Below are 11253 nucleotides of genomic sequence, written 5' to 3'. Positions count from 1 at the left end.
GAAGGTACTTAATGTTGGAATTATGTATGAAGTCAGTATTTTCTCTTATCTGTTGCAATCCTCTAAATAAAAAAATGTAAGACGTTATTTAATAAATCTGCCTTCTCTTTCCTCCCAGCTACCCACTCTAGATTATTTTATAAAAGGCCTACATGCACAGACCTGACCTTTTTACTTTTAATATATTTGTAGAATTTTTGGGGGTTTGTCCTATCTTTTGCAATCTGTCGTTTGTTTTTGCAGCCTTGATTTCCTTTTTAACATATTCTGTTATATTCTTTGTAACATTCCACAATAGTAATCGGTGGTAATGTGTTATATACTTTATACAAACACAGACATGTGAATAGGCCCTGAATCTCAGCATGGAGTTTACATATAGCTACAGTATGTCTACATGTTTTTCTTCCCAAAAACATATTCATAAAAAATATTGTTTAGAAGTAGGGAAAATGGACTATTGTTATTGGCTCTATGTACTTTGAAAAGCACTGTGCAGTTTTTCTTGCAACACAATCCAAATCTTTCAGGTGAACTGAAGATCTGAATCTTTTCTAAAAATGTTACAAAATGAATAAAGCGTATTTGGAATAACAGGTTACAGAATTAATACATTTTAGCTGTGACCTGTACTAAAAATCACTAGTAAAAAGTCAGTTTCCTCTGATTTTACTGGGGCCAGTTAGATGTGATCCAGAGAAATAGTCTGTGTTGGCTCATAGCTGGAATGTGCTGTTACATCCGGAAGTAGTGGGTGTGTTCTAGGAAATCTTGCAATAAAAATGTAAACAGTCCTTTAAAATACCTGATTTGTAGCTCCAAGGGGAACCACTTGTGTATGTTACTCGCTGTAGTCCAGAGATCTTTGTTAAACCCTTGGCATCTGCTCTTTTCAGAAAGGAAACCTGTATCTCTCCAGCTGCTGAGACACTACAATTCTAAACATGTCTAGCCAACCAGTCCCTACAACTGGCGAGCATGGTAACATGTTAGTACTGCGCCCCATGGGTACTCTGGAGCCTTTTAGTATGAAAAGTAACATCATGAACTTGGCTAAAAGCATGCATGCATCATACAATATAAGGAAAGTAGAACTTAGTGAGTCAATGATAGAGAAAGATGGTAGATCATATAATTAATAGTGGCATGCAATGCCAAGGCCTGAACGAGCCCTCTAAGAGGTCACAAGTGCTCTATGATTTTCACAAGAATAAGGTCAGAGTGGTCTTTTTGTAAGGAGACACATTTTGACACTGGTCACATCCCCACTTTGAGAAATAAATATTACCCAATGTGGTATCACAGCACTTACTCCCAGTCTAAGTGTGTGTGTGTGTGTGTGTGTCTAGATTACCTTTCACAATCAACTGACTTATCAAATACCCGATACCTGCTTGGATCCCGAAGGTATTTCTTCCTTAAAATGGTTCTAAAGACTACATTTTTTTTACCTTAATATACTCTTTGCATTAAGGTAAAAAAATGGTTAAGCATTCCCCCTCATCCCCCCCACCTACCTTACACTTACCTGAGCCCTCATTCGAGCCAACTCTGTGCATGTCTGCAGCTCTTCTCTCCCTTCAATTCTGTGTCTTGCTGGCTTTGCTGGGGCGCCGGGAGCCTGTTGTCTGTGTCAATGAATGGAGCATCAGGGCTTGGGAGCGAGCATGCACGAGTGCCCCCATGGGGTCACTGGACAGAGAGGAGGGACCAGGAGTGGAGATTTGTGGCCAATCTGTGCAATTTCATTGCACAGAGCAGGTAAGTATAGATGTGTTTTAATTTTTTTACCTTTTTACAATCTATTTAAACTTACATTGAATGGTAAAACATACAGCATACTTTGACAAAGAAGTATATCCCTAACAAGGACTAAATCGCCTTGAGCATTAAACATATCCAAGACTAGGGATGAGCTTCGTGTTCGAGTCGAACGCATGTTCGACTCGAACATCGGTCGTTCGTGCGCTCGCCGAATTCCGCTCGCGGCAAAATTCGTGTGGCCCACAATGCACTGCGATGGCGCAATGCATTGCTGTCTCACGATTGGCCAAGCATGCACTGTGACCCCGCATGCTTGGCCAATCGCAGCGCCAGCAGCGAGGAGAGCCATGGTTGGCCACAGGCATCCTGCCTGTGGCCAATCATAGCTCAGGCTGTGTAGTGCACGCCCCACACTATATAAGGCCGCCATTAAGGCGGCCTCGTGCAGTGTGTTGGCGTCTGAAGCAGTGGGTGTTCTGTGTACCTTCAACACAGTTACACACCAATCGTTTTTGGCTGATTTACTATCTTGCTCTTGTGTAGTGGTTACTGTCTGTGCCCTGACCGCAGTATACACCACTATATTCACCTCACCTATATAGCTAGTGATCTAGCTTTAATAATAGAGCTTGCAGTCAGTAGTGTTAGTGCGTGCTGTCTGCGTGCTCTGTACCCAGTACATACCACTATATACACCTACATAGCTGTTCTCTATTTGAGCCCGATTGTCATCTGCAGGAGTTATTGGAAGTTGTGTGTGCTTCCAGCACAGCACAGTATACATCTGTATATACCCCTTTAACTCTGCTGTTTTCTGGTTATTGTCTGCGTGCCCTGCCATTTTTCTGAATGATTTTCAACCATATTGCAGGAACCAGATATAACATTAAAACCGCAAGCAGTTTTAAATGGTGTTATTTCCGTTTAATGTCATTTTGTGCAGGGACTGTTCTAAACACGGGAAACACGTGGCACTTCACAGGCATACTACAGACACCCCCCAGGCACCATATTTAAAGGAATATTTCATTTTTTTTTTCACTTTAATCGTCATTAAAATCAGTGTTCCCGCCAAAACGGCCGCTTTTAAAACTTTTTATTGCATTGACCCATGTCCCCTGAGGCAGGAGTCAGGTCCCCAAACCCTTTTTAGGACAGTATCTTGCATATCAGCCATTAAAATTAGCACTTTCCATTTCGAACGTTCGAGTCCCATAGACTTCAATGGGGTTCTAACGTTCGTTACGAACGCGGGGTCCGTTCGAAAGTTCTGGTGCGAACCGAACCAGGGGGTGTTCGGCTCATCCCTATCCAAGACCTCATGGAATTTGGGGAGGGTGTAATTTTTACTGGCTGGGGATTTCAATTGTGTTCTTGATCCCGCACTGGACACTTCATCAGGTAGGAGCTCAATATCTAGATCACAGACCAATAGAATACACTTTTTTTTTCTCCAACACAGTTTGGTGGATATATGGAGGGTCATCCATCCTACCGACAAAGACTACTTTTTCTCCAACGCTCCTTCCTCGTATTCACAGATAAATTTTGTCTTCATTAGCCAATTTGCCCTCACATTTTACCCTCGCTGTATTACAGGATATATCTTAGGGTCTGACCATGCCCCAGAGTATCTGTAACTTTCACTGCCAGAATTTAGCAGGAATGGACATGAAAACGAAATGACAATTTATGCAATGACACCCTGTGCAAGACTAAAATTGTAGACGCAATCAAAACATTTAATTTCTGTTTACCAACAAGATGATACCCCTACACCCAATCAATGCTAAGGGGACTTTTTTATAAAACATGCCCCTTCCCTCAAAAATCCCACCTATTACAATTTCTTAATCTGTTAATGCAGATCTCCCAATTTAAAACTTCTCACAAACACCAATCTACTGACACATTATTACAATTTTTTGAGGCTAGACACCAACTCCTAAACTTACTAAACCAGAAAACTCTCTCTGCTAAAGACCCCTACCGTAAAAAGCTATATGTAGACAGGGACAGACCCCTATCCCCAAAATCGAACACGTTGTATAACCCGCCATACAGAGGAAATTAATGAAACGCTCTGAACATTTTACAAGAGCATCTTTATAAAATCCCCACTGCCTCATCAGATGACCTATGTCTAGACCAGGGTTAAGCAACCCCCAGCACTGGTGCCACAAGCAGCACTCAAAGCCTCTTTTGCTGGAACTCAACTCCCTCCCCAGCAGTGCAGGGAGAGGTCAGTGAGACATGCATTCCAATTTCAGAATTCCCCACGCAGTACCTGCACTAAGGGGGAAGCACTGTGCCTACACAAATTTTAAAAGATGTGAAACATTGTTTGGTTCCTGTTTCCAGGAGGAGGAGGACTGTCATTGGCCACTGCTAAAGCCAGTCACAGTCCTGCTGGCCCCGTCCACCATCTGGGAGGAAGATGATTCACTTGGTTTTCCACTAACAATCTCAGAAAGAAGGGATTTCACTGTGATTGAGAAAACTCCAATCAAGTGACAAGCAAAGCGCCACACTTTTTCTCAGCTGCGGGGCCCCAACTTATGATCCTGCACACAGGCCCACTGCTTTCAGGCCCACTGGCCCACTGCTACTGATACTCAGTGGGGAAAACTAGCTACTGCCTCATATCTCTTATGAAAATCAATATTTACTTATACTCTAAGCTGGTAGCCATCTGTCTAACACCCCTCATTACAAATATGATTCATCCTGACAAAGTTGGGTTCACCCTAGGTAGAGAAGCCCAAAGACTATATCCCTAAAGGAGTATGGACATAAATGTAAGTTACCTGCGTCCCTAATTTTGGTTGATGCCAAAAAAGTATTTGACTGGGTGAATTGGGCGTTTCTTAAGACAACACTTCAGTATACAGGATTGTGACTCAACATTCTTCATAAAATCCTAGCCCTCTATCAACTGCTTGGCTTGGGTCATGTCGAATGGTCTTCTTGCTAGCCCTACAGATCCGCTTATTCCCCCTATTATACATCTTGACAATGGAATCTTTAGCAGTGGAGATTTGTAATTACCTTGCAATTAGAGGGATAGAGGTGGGACCCCATCAGTATAAACTATTCCTCTATGCAGATGACCTTCTCCTGTATGTCACACTTCCCCATATCACTCTCCCTTCTATAATCCAAGAGTTTGAGGAATTTGGGCAGGTGAGTAACTTTAAAATGACCTATCACAAAACAGAGGCCCTCAACATCTCACTATCTTCTCAAGAGGTCTCATGCATTCAATCTAATTTCCCCTTTAAAAGGCATCAACATGCCATCAAATATTTGGGAGTATATATCCCTACCTCCTTATCTAATATTGCAAACCTATGAACCTCTTCTGCATACAGTTCATTCCTGAATACAGTCTTACAACAAGCCATATTTCTCTTGATTTAGGCATGTAAATATCATAAAAATAGATATTCTACCTAAACTGCTATGTGTATTCCAAATGCTCCCCGTTCCTTCCCCCTCCCAGGCTTTACAAACAACATAAACATTGCTCTCTGCTACTTTATATGACAGCGCAGGAAACCAAGCATTGAAGCTACTATTTTATCACTACTCACTCATACAAGCATATAAGTATGTTTTAAAGTAACATTCTCCTCTCTACAGAATACATAGTGATTATTATACTGTGAGCTGCCCTGTTTGGCTCAAACCAGCATAGTTGGCCGTTGACTTCTCTCCCAACAATGCATTATCTATTGGGAAGCGGCCTCACATCTCTCAAACAAGGGACATAGATTGTAAAAAGATATTGCAAGTAAGGAAATGGTTGGCCATACCTTCTAGAAAGAGGCAAATGATTCAAGCAAATAAATATCTATCAAGTGTAAGACCAGAAGGACAATACAAGGAAAATGCTGTATCTAAACACAAATGTTAAGAGGATTTTATAGTGTTTTAAAACTTCATACTTTCATTGGTTTCTTAGTATAACTTTCATTTGTGTTGTCCTTTATAGGCTTCAAAAGACTGTGTTGTGTATAGATTTGTGAATATTCCCCTAATTTACAAAGCATACCTTTCTAAATAGCTAACAGCTAACCATTAATCTTTCCTCTGCTGTTATCACCTTCAAAGCCACGTGGTACAGTAATGCAGTCAATGACTTACAGAATAGGTAATAAAGGCACAGTGGGAGAGAGGAATGCTAGTCAGCGAAGCTTGCAATTCAAGATGAAGAGTCAATGAGCATTCCACACTAATTGGGAGTCAGCAGCCTGTAACAATCTGGTTCTGTTGTACTAAAACAAAGTCATTTTGATGCTCCATTGTGCCCATTCTGCTGGAAAACAGGGGAATGGGGACCTTTGCTTTTTGCTGTCACAAAATGTTGATGCTGGCTGGGTAAAATCTGATGTTCACCACATCATAAACAAAACCTAAGAAAAATGAAGGGGGCAAATTATTTTTTAAAGTATACCGACCATAAGTATGATATTGTTCCAATTGAAATTTAGTGAAAATCTGTAAGTTATTGAATAAACATTCCACCTTCTTTGCTGATTGCCAGCGCTGTTTAGTTATGAGGCTTACATCATATTTTGTAATATTTCAGTGCACTTTGCTTACATTTAAGTCATGCTTAATGAGCCATGTGCACTTCTGAATGGGCTTGACAAACATGGAGGATGTGGCTGCAAACCCAAGTAATTATTCAACATGGCCATCTAGGCAGCAACAAAGGCTCTAGTAATATGGAGGTGTTTAGCATGCTATACTCTGGATGAATAGCTTGAAGCCACACAGTAAAGCTGGATATACACAGTTTTTTTTTTTTTATTCAATGAGCGGGTTAAATGAAAAATAACCTCACAGATGCCTGCATCTACAAAAGTGATGTGGATTCAGTTATATTCCCCACTGTACTATTGTATTCTGACAGCGGGGACTACCCCCGGCTAGAATACACTGATTATCACTGCAGCCATTGGTTACAGTGGCTGATAAAATGTTGGTTTTCTAGCAGGACCATTCAACATAAACCAGTCTAATGATCAGCTTCTGTTGTACAAAAAAGGCTACACACAGACTGAAATTGGCTAGTCTTGCTTAACCGGCTAAATTTTGATAAATGTATACTCAGCTTTACTTTGTTGCTTGTATTTCTGAAGACCTCAAAGCATTATGCCAATAAATTATGTAGGGCATGACACCATCTTTATAAAGCTCCCTAACACCTCTCATTATGTTGTTCATGAGTTGTGTATCCTCAGCTAAGAGTCACCATATTTGTTGTCAAGTTGTTTAAGGTATACAGTACTTTTAGCAACATATTCTTTAAAAGCAGTAGTACAGCCCACTTGGTGATTTTTACCTACAGGTAAGCCTATAGGTAGGTATAAGGCTTACCTGTAGGTAAAATCATTATTTCCTTTAAGACGCGTGCGCGCAGCTACCTGAGATGGACATGTCCGCCTAAGTGCTCCACTCCGACCAGGAAACAATAGCCCATTACGTCAAGCCTCGCTCACAAACCGACATCTACCTGTAACAGGTATGTCACTGATACCCACGGGCACAATTTGGAATGATGTACAGTGGGAGGAAAGAAAAACTAAAGATGGAAAAGCGTAAGAACAGCTGAATAGATCCACAGTTAAAATGGCGGCAATGCTATGCTCTCACCTCACACAATCTGACTCACTGAAACAGCTGCAGTCTCCAGTCTTCTCACAGCGCAGTGAGACAGATTATGATATTGGGAAAACTCCTAACTCTTTACAGCATATACCACTTAATTCTGACTTAATTAGTCAATTTGAAAGAATAATAAAGCCCTTCAGACCACCTCAGATGCCATAACTGACAAATTAACAAGAGAAATTCGTGAGGTAGAAAGATGCACCTCAATACTGGAACACAGAGTTGATGAAGTTGATATTACCACTTCTAATCATGCTGAGAAATTTGAATACCTCAGAGAAGAATACTCTTCCCTTCAAAATCGTCTTGAAGATTTTGAAAATAGAAACAGAAGATCTAATCTCCGCATTAGGGGTATCCTTGAGGTAATTGCGGACCTTCAATAAACAGTCACTGCATTATTCCAGGAATTAGCCCCTTCTCTCCCTATTGAATGCCTGGAAATGGACAGAATACATAGATCTCTGACACTGCGTAAAGAAGACGGTCCACCGAGAGATTATTAAATTCCACTTTTTCCAAACAAAAGAACAATTATTGGAAGCTGCCCACAACAAGGACTCCCTCATATTCCAAGGTCATCGATATTAAATATACCAAGATCTTTCTCAACAAACACTTATAAAGAGAAAGGCGAGGAAACCTCATTTACAAGTACTTCAACATCATCGCATTCCATATCGTTGGAGTTTACCTTTGACCATTCATTTTACCTAAAAAGGAACCACCTATACCTGTAAAACAGCTGACAACCTACTAACCAAATTCTTGAACTTTACCTGTCAACACCAGAAACATTTGCAGAAAGTTGTAAGCGTCATGCAAATTCTGGTTCCCCTCAACAACAAAAAAACATTCCTGAACAACTACGGTCATCTAGCATCTAGAAGTTGCTTTGCTGCACCTACTCCAGAAGAGGAACCAAAGAATTGATCACATATATATATATATATATATATATATATATATATATATATATATATATATATATATATATATATATATATATATATGTGTATAAGTATACATGACATTTTACAAAATTACATCCTCCACACAAACTGATCCAAACTAAATCTTAATCCTGGTTTCTGATCTGTTTGTCTGGGTATATCTCAAATGCATTCAAGACAAACATAAACTTTGTCTACAATATGACCCTCTGGAACATATCACTTTAACCTTCCTTAAATGCTCCAATTTATAAATTATTTACCCTTATTCGGAAAGAATATAATATTCTTGTAATTTAGTTCTTTAGTTCCTTTTTTTTTTTGATTCCTTTGCCTGCCTACAAATCCATATTGGGATACATATTATCCTCATATAGGTAATAATAAACCCATTCTCTTTCCTTATACTTTTTTTAAGAATGCATTTGTTTCTCGGATTCAATTCTAAAACAATGTTTTCATTCTACCTACACATTAATCTTATACACTGTTCTAGAATAAACAACCTAGTTTACTTAACCATAACAACTGGATCCAGACTTGTTACCTCAAATATTTACTATATTTCAGACTTGATTGTTTCCATATTTGTTTCAACTTACATATTTGATGGGTGTCGTAGTCCCGGAGACAGCCAGTGCACCTCCAATACAACATCAATGACCCAACGGTTTAGTTTGGACACTCTTTGGACAAATTGTACCCATAGGTTGGTGTTCTTTCACCATCTTGTGGATACTAGCTCCATTTAGGTGCCACCTTCTCCTTTGTTGTAATACAAGCTTCTTATGATATTAACTGAATATATAAACACAATATACTGACTAACCTCATCCTTAACCCTCACTATTCTCTACTCTCTCGTTAACCATTATCACCCCAATCCTTCCAGAGAGATGTTTACACAAACGATCCCAAATAACACCTGAAAATTATTTTTTTATGTACATTTTTTATTTTTTTTCCCAACTCCAATAATGGCACCTCTAAACATAAAACGCGTAATGTACAAGGCCTTAATTCACCCCTGAAACATACCAAAGCTTTTCGATCCCTTTCAAAACTAAATGCACATGTGGTATGCTTACGAGAGACACAGTTTTCGACTCAATACTTCCCAAAATTCTTTAGTCGGAAATATCCCCACGTTTACGCCTCATCTGCTGACACCAAAGAGGTGTACTGATTACCTTTCATTATACAACACTATTCATACTCCATACAGAACTTAAAGACCCTGAAGGTCAATATATACTCTTATCTGGTCTTCTACAAGATACTTAAATCACAATAGCTTCTTTTTATGCTCCAAACAAAAATCCACTGTCATTTCTATCCCATCTTTTTTCTGTGGTAGAAAAACATACCCGTGGCACTCATATTAGGTGGAGACTCAAATCAAACAATATATCAATTTTTAGACAAATCCCCAACACCTATCACAAATCAATGTCCCTCCTATCAACAACTTCTTAACCAATATTCTCTTCTTGGTACTTGGAGAGAACAAAACCCAGCTAAACAACAATACAACCATTACTCCCATCCTCATGAACAATTTTCACGCATAGATCACCTCTTAATCAAAGTCAATCTCTCTGTATATATTCTAAACTCGAACATTATATCATGTACATGGCCTGATCATAACATGGTTATGACATCCCTTTCCCCGCTAATCCTAAGACCAAATCACAGAACTTGGTACATTAATGATGGTTTATTAGCAAATTCCACATATAGACAGAAAATAGAGAAAGCTATTAAAGATTACATAGCGAATAACAGTACTGATGATACAAACCCCCTGACTCGTTGGGAAGCACTTAAACCATGTATCAGAGGGATTTGTATAAGTCAAGCCTCTCATTTCCATAAACAAAAGCGATCGCTTCATAAAAAGCTAGAAGCTACATTCAACAAAGCTTCAGAGAATTTCCAAATCACTCCCTCCCCATCAACAAGAAAACTATATGATAAAACACGTTTCGAACTTGATCTTTTTCTTTACGGAGTCGGCAGAAAGGATTCTCCAAAAATCTAAGCATACTTTCTATATGAAGGCCAATAAATCTGACACTTTTTTAGCCCCTGCATTACGGAAAAAAAAAATTATAACCTGAAACCCATTAACCAAAGATAATTATACCAGCAATCCACAAAACATCTTACACAAATTTCAAAGAAAATTGTGCGAACTCTATAAAGACCCACATAAATTCGATCAAACACGATTAACTATCCTCCTATCCTCAATTCATCTATTGTGTATCTTTATCATACTCACCAAGAAGCCCTCGACAAGCCAATAACTGAAATAGAAATACAGACAGCAAAATTGCGTAAACGCCCAGGAGTCAATGGTTTTTTCAGCCACTTATTATAAGAGATTTGCAACACTACTATTCCCACTCATGGTTGAAGCCTTCAACTCCCTCCTCACAGGCCATTCCTTCCATTCAGAATCACTTGTTGCCTCCATTTCCATGATTCCAAAACCGAACATAGAGATCTAATTATAGGCCACTATCAATACTCAAAATTGATATTAATTTATTAGCTAACAGACTCAGTCCCATTATAGGTACTTTAATACATCGAGACTAAACAGGATTTATCCCCTCCAGACAGGTAGGAGACAACATACATGGTGCTTTACTGTTAGCTCACACAGCACATACCCAAAATATCCCAACATGTTTCCTATCACACGACATAAGAAAGGCTTTTGATTTGCTTCCCTGGCCTTACTTAAATTCAACATTTCTTTGATGGGGATTTGGCACACACTTCCTGAGATGGATTTCTACTTTGTATCAGTATCCAAAAGCTTTTATATCCTACTCAGGATTTTGTT

Source organism: Lithobates pipiens, unplaced genomic scaffold (assembly GCF_037356315.1).
Source record: "Lithobates pipiens isolate NorthernLeopardFrog02 unplaced genomic scaffold, aLitPip1_a1.2 Scaffold_18, whole genome shotgun sequence".
Lineage (NCBI taxonomy): Eukaryota > Metazoa > Chordata > Amphibia > Anura > Ranidae > Lithobates > Lithobates pipiens.
The sequence above is the reverse complement of the archived record's forward strand: the minus strand, read 5'-3'. Positions refer to the sequence as shown.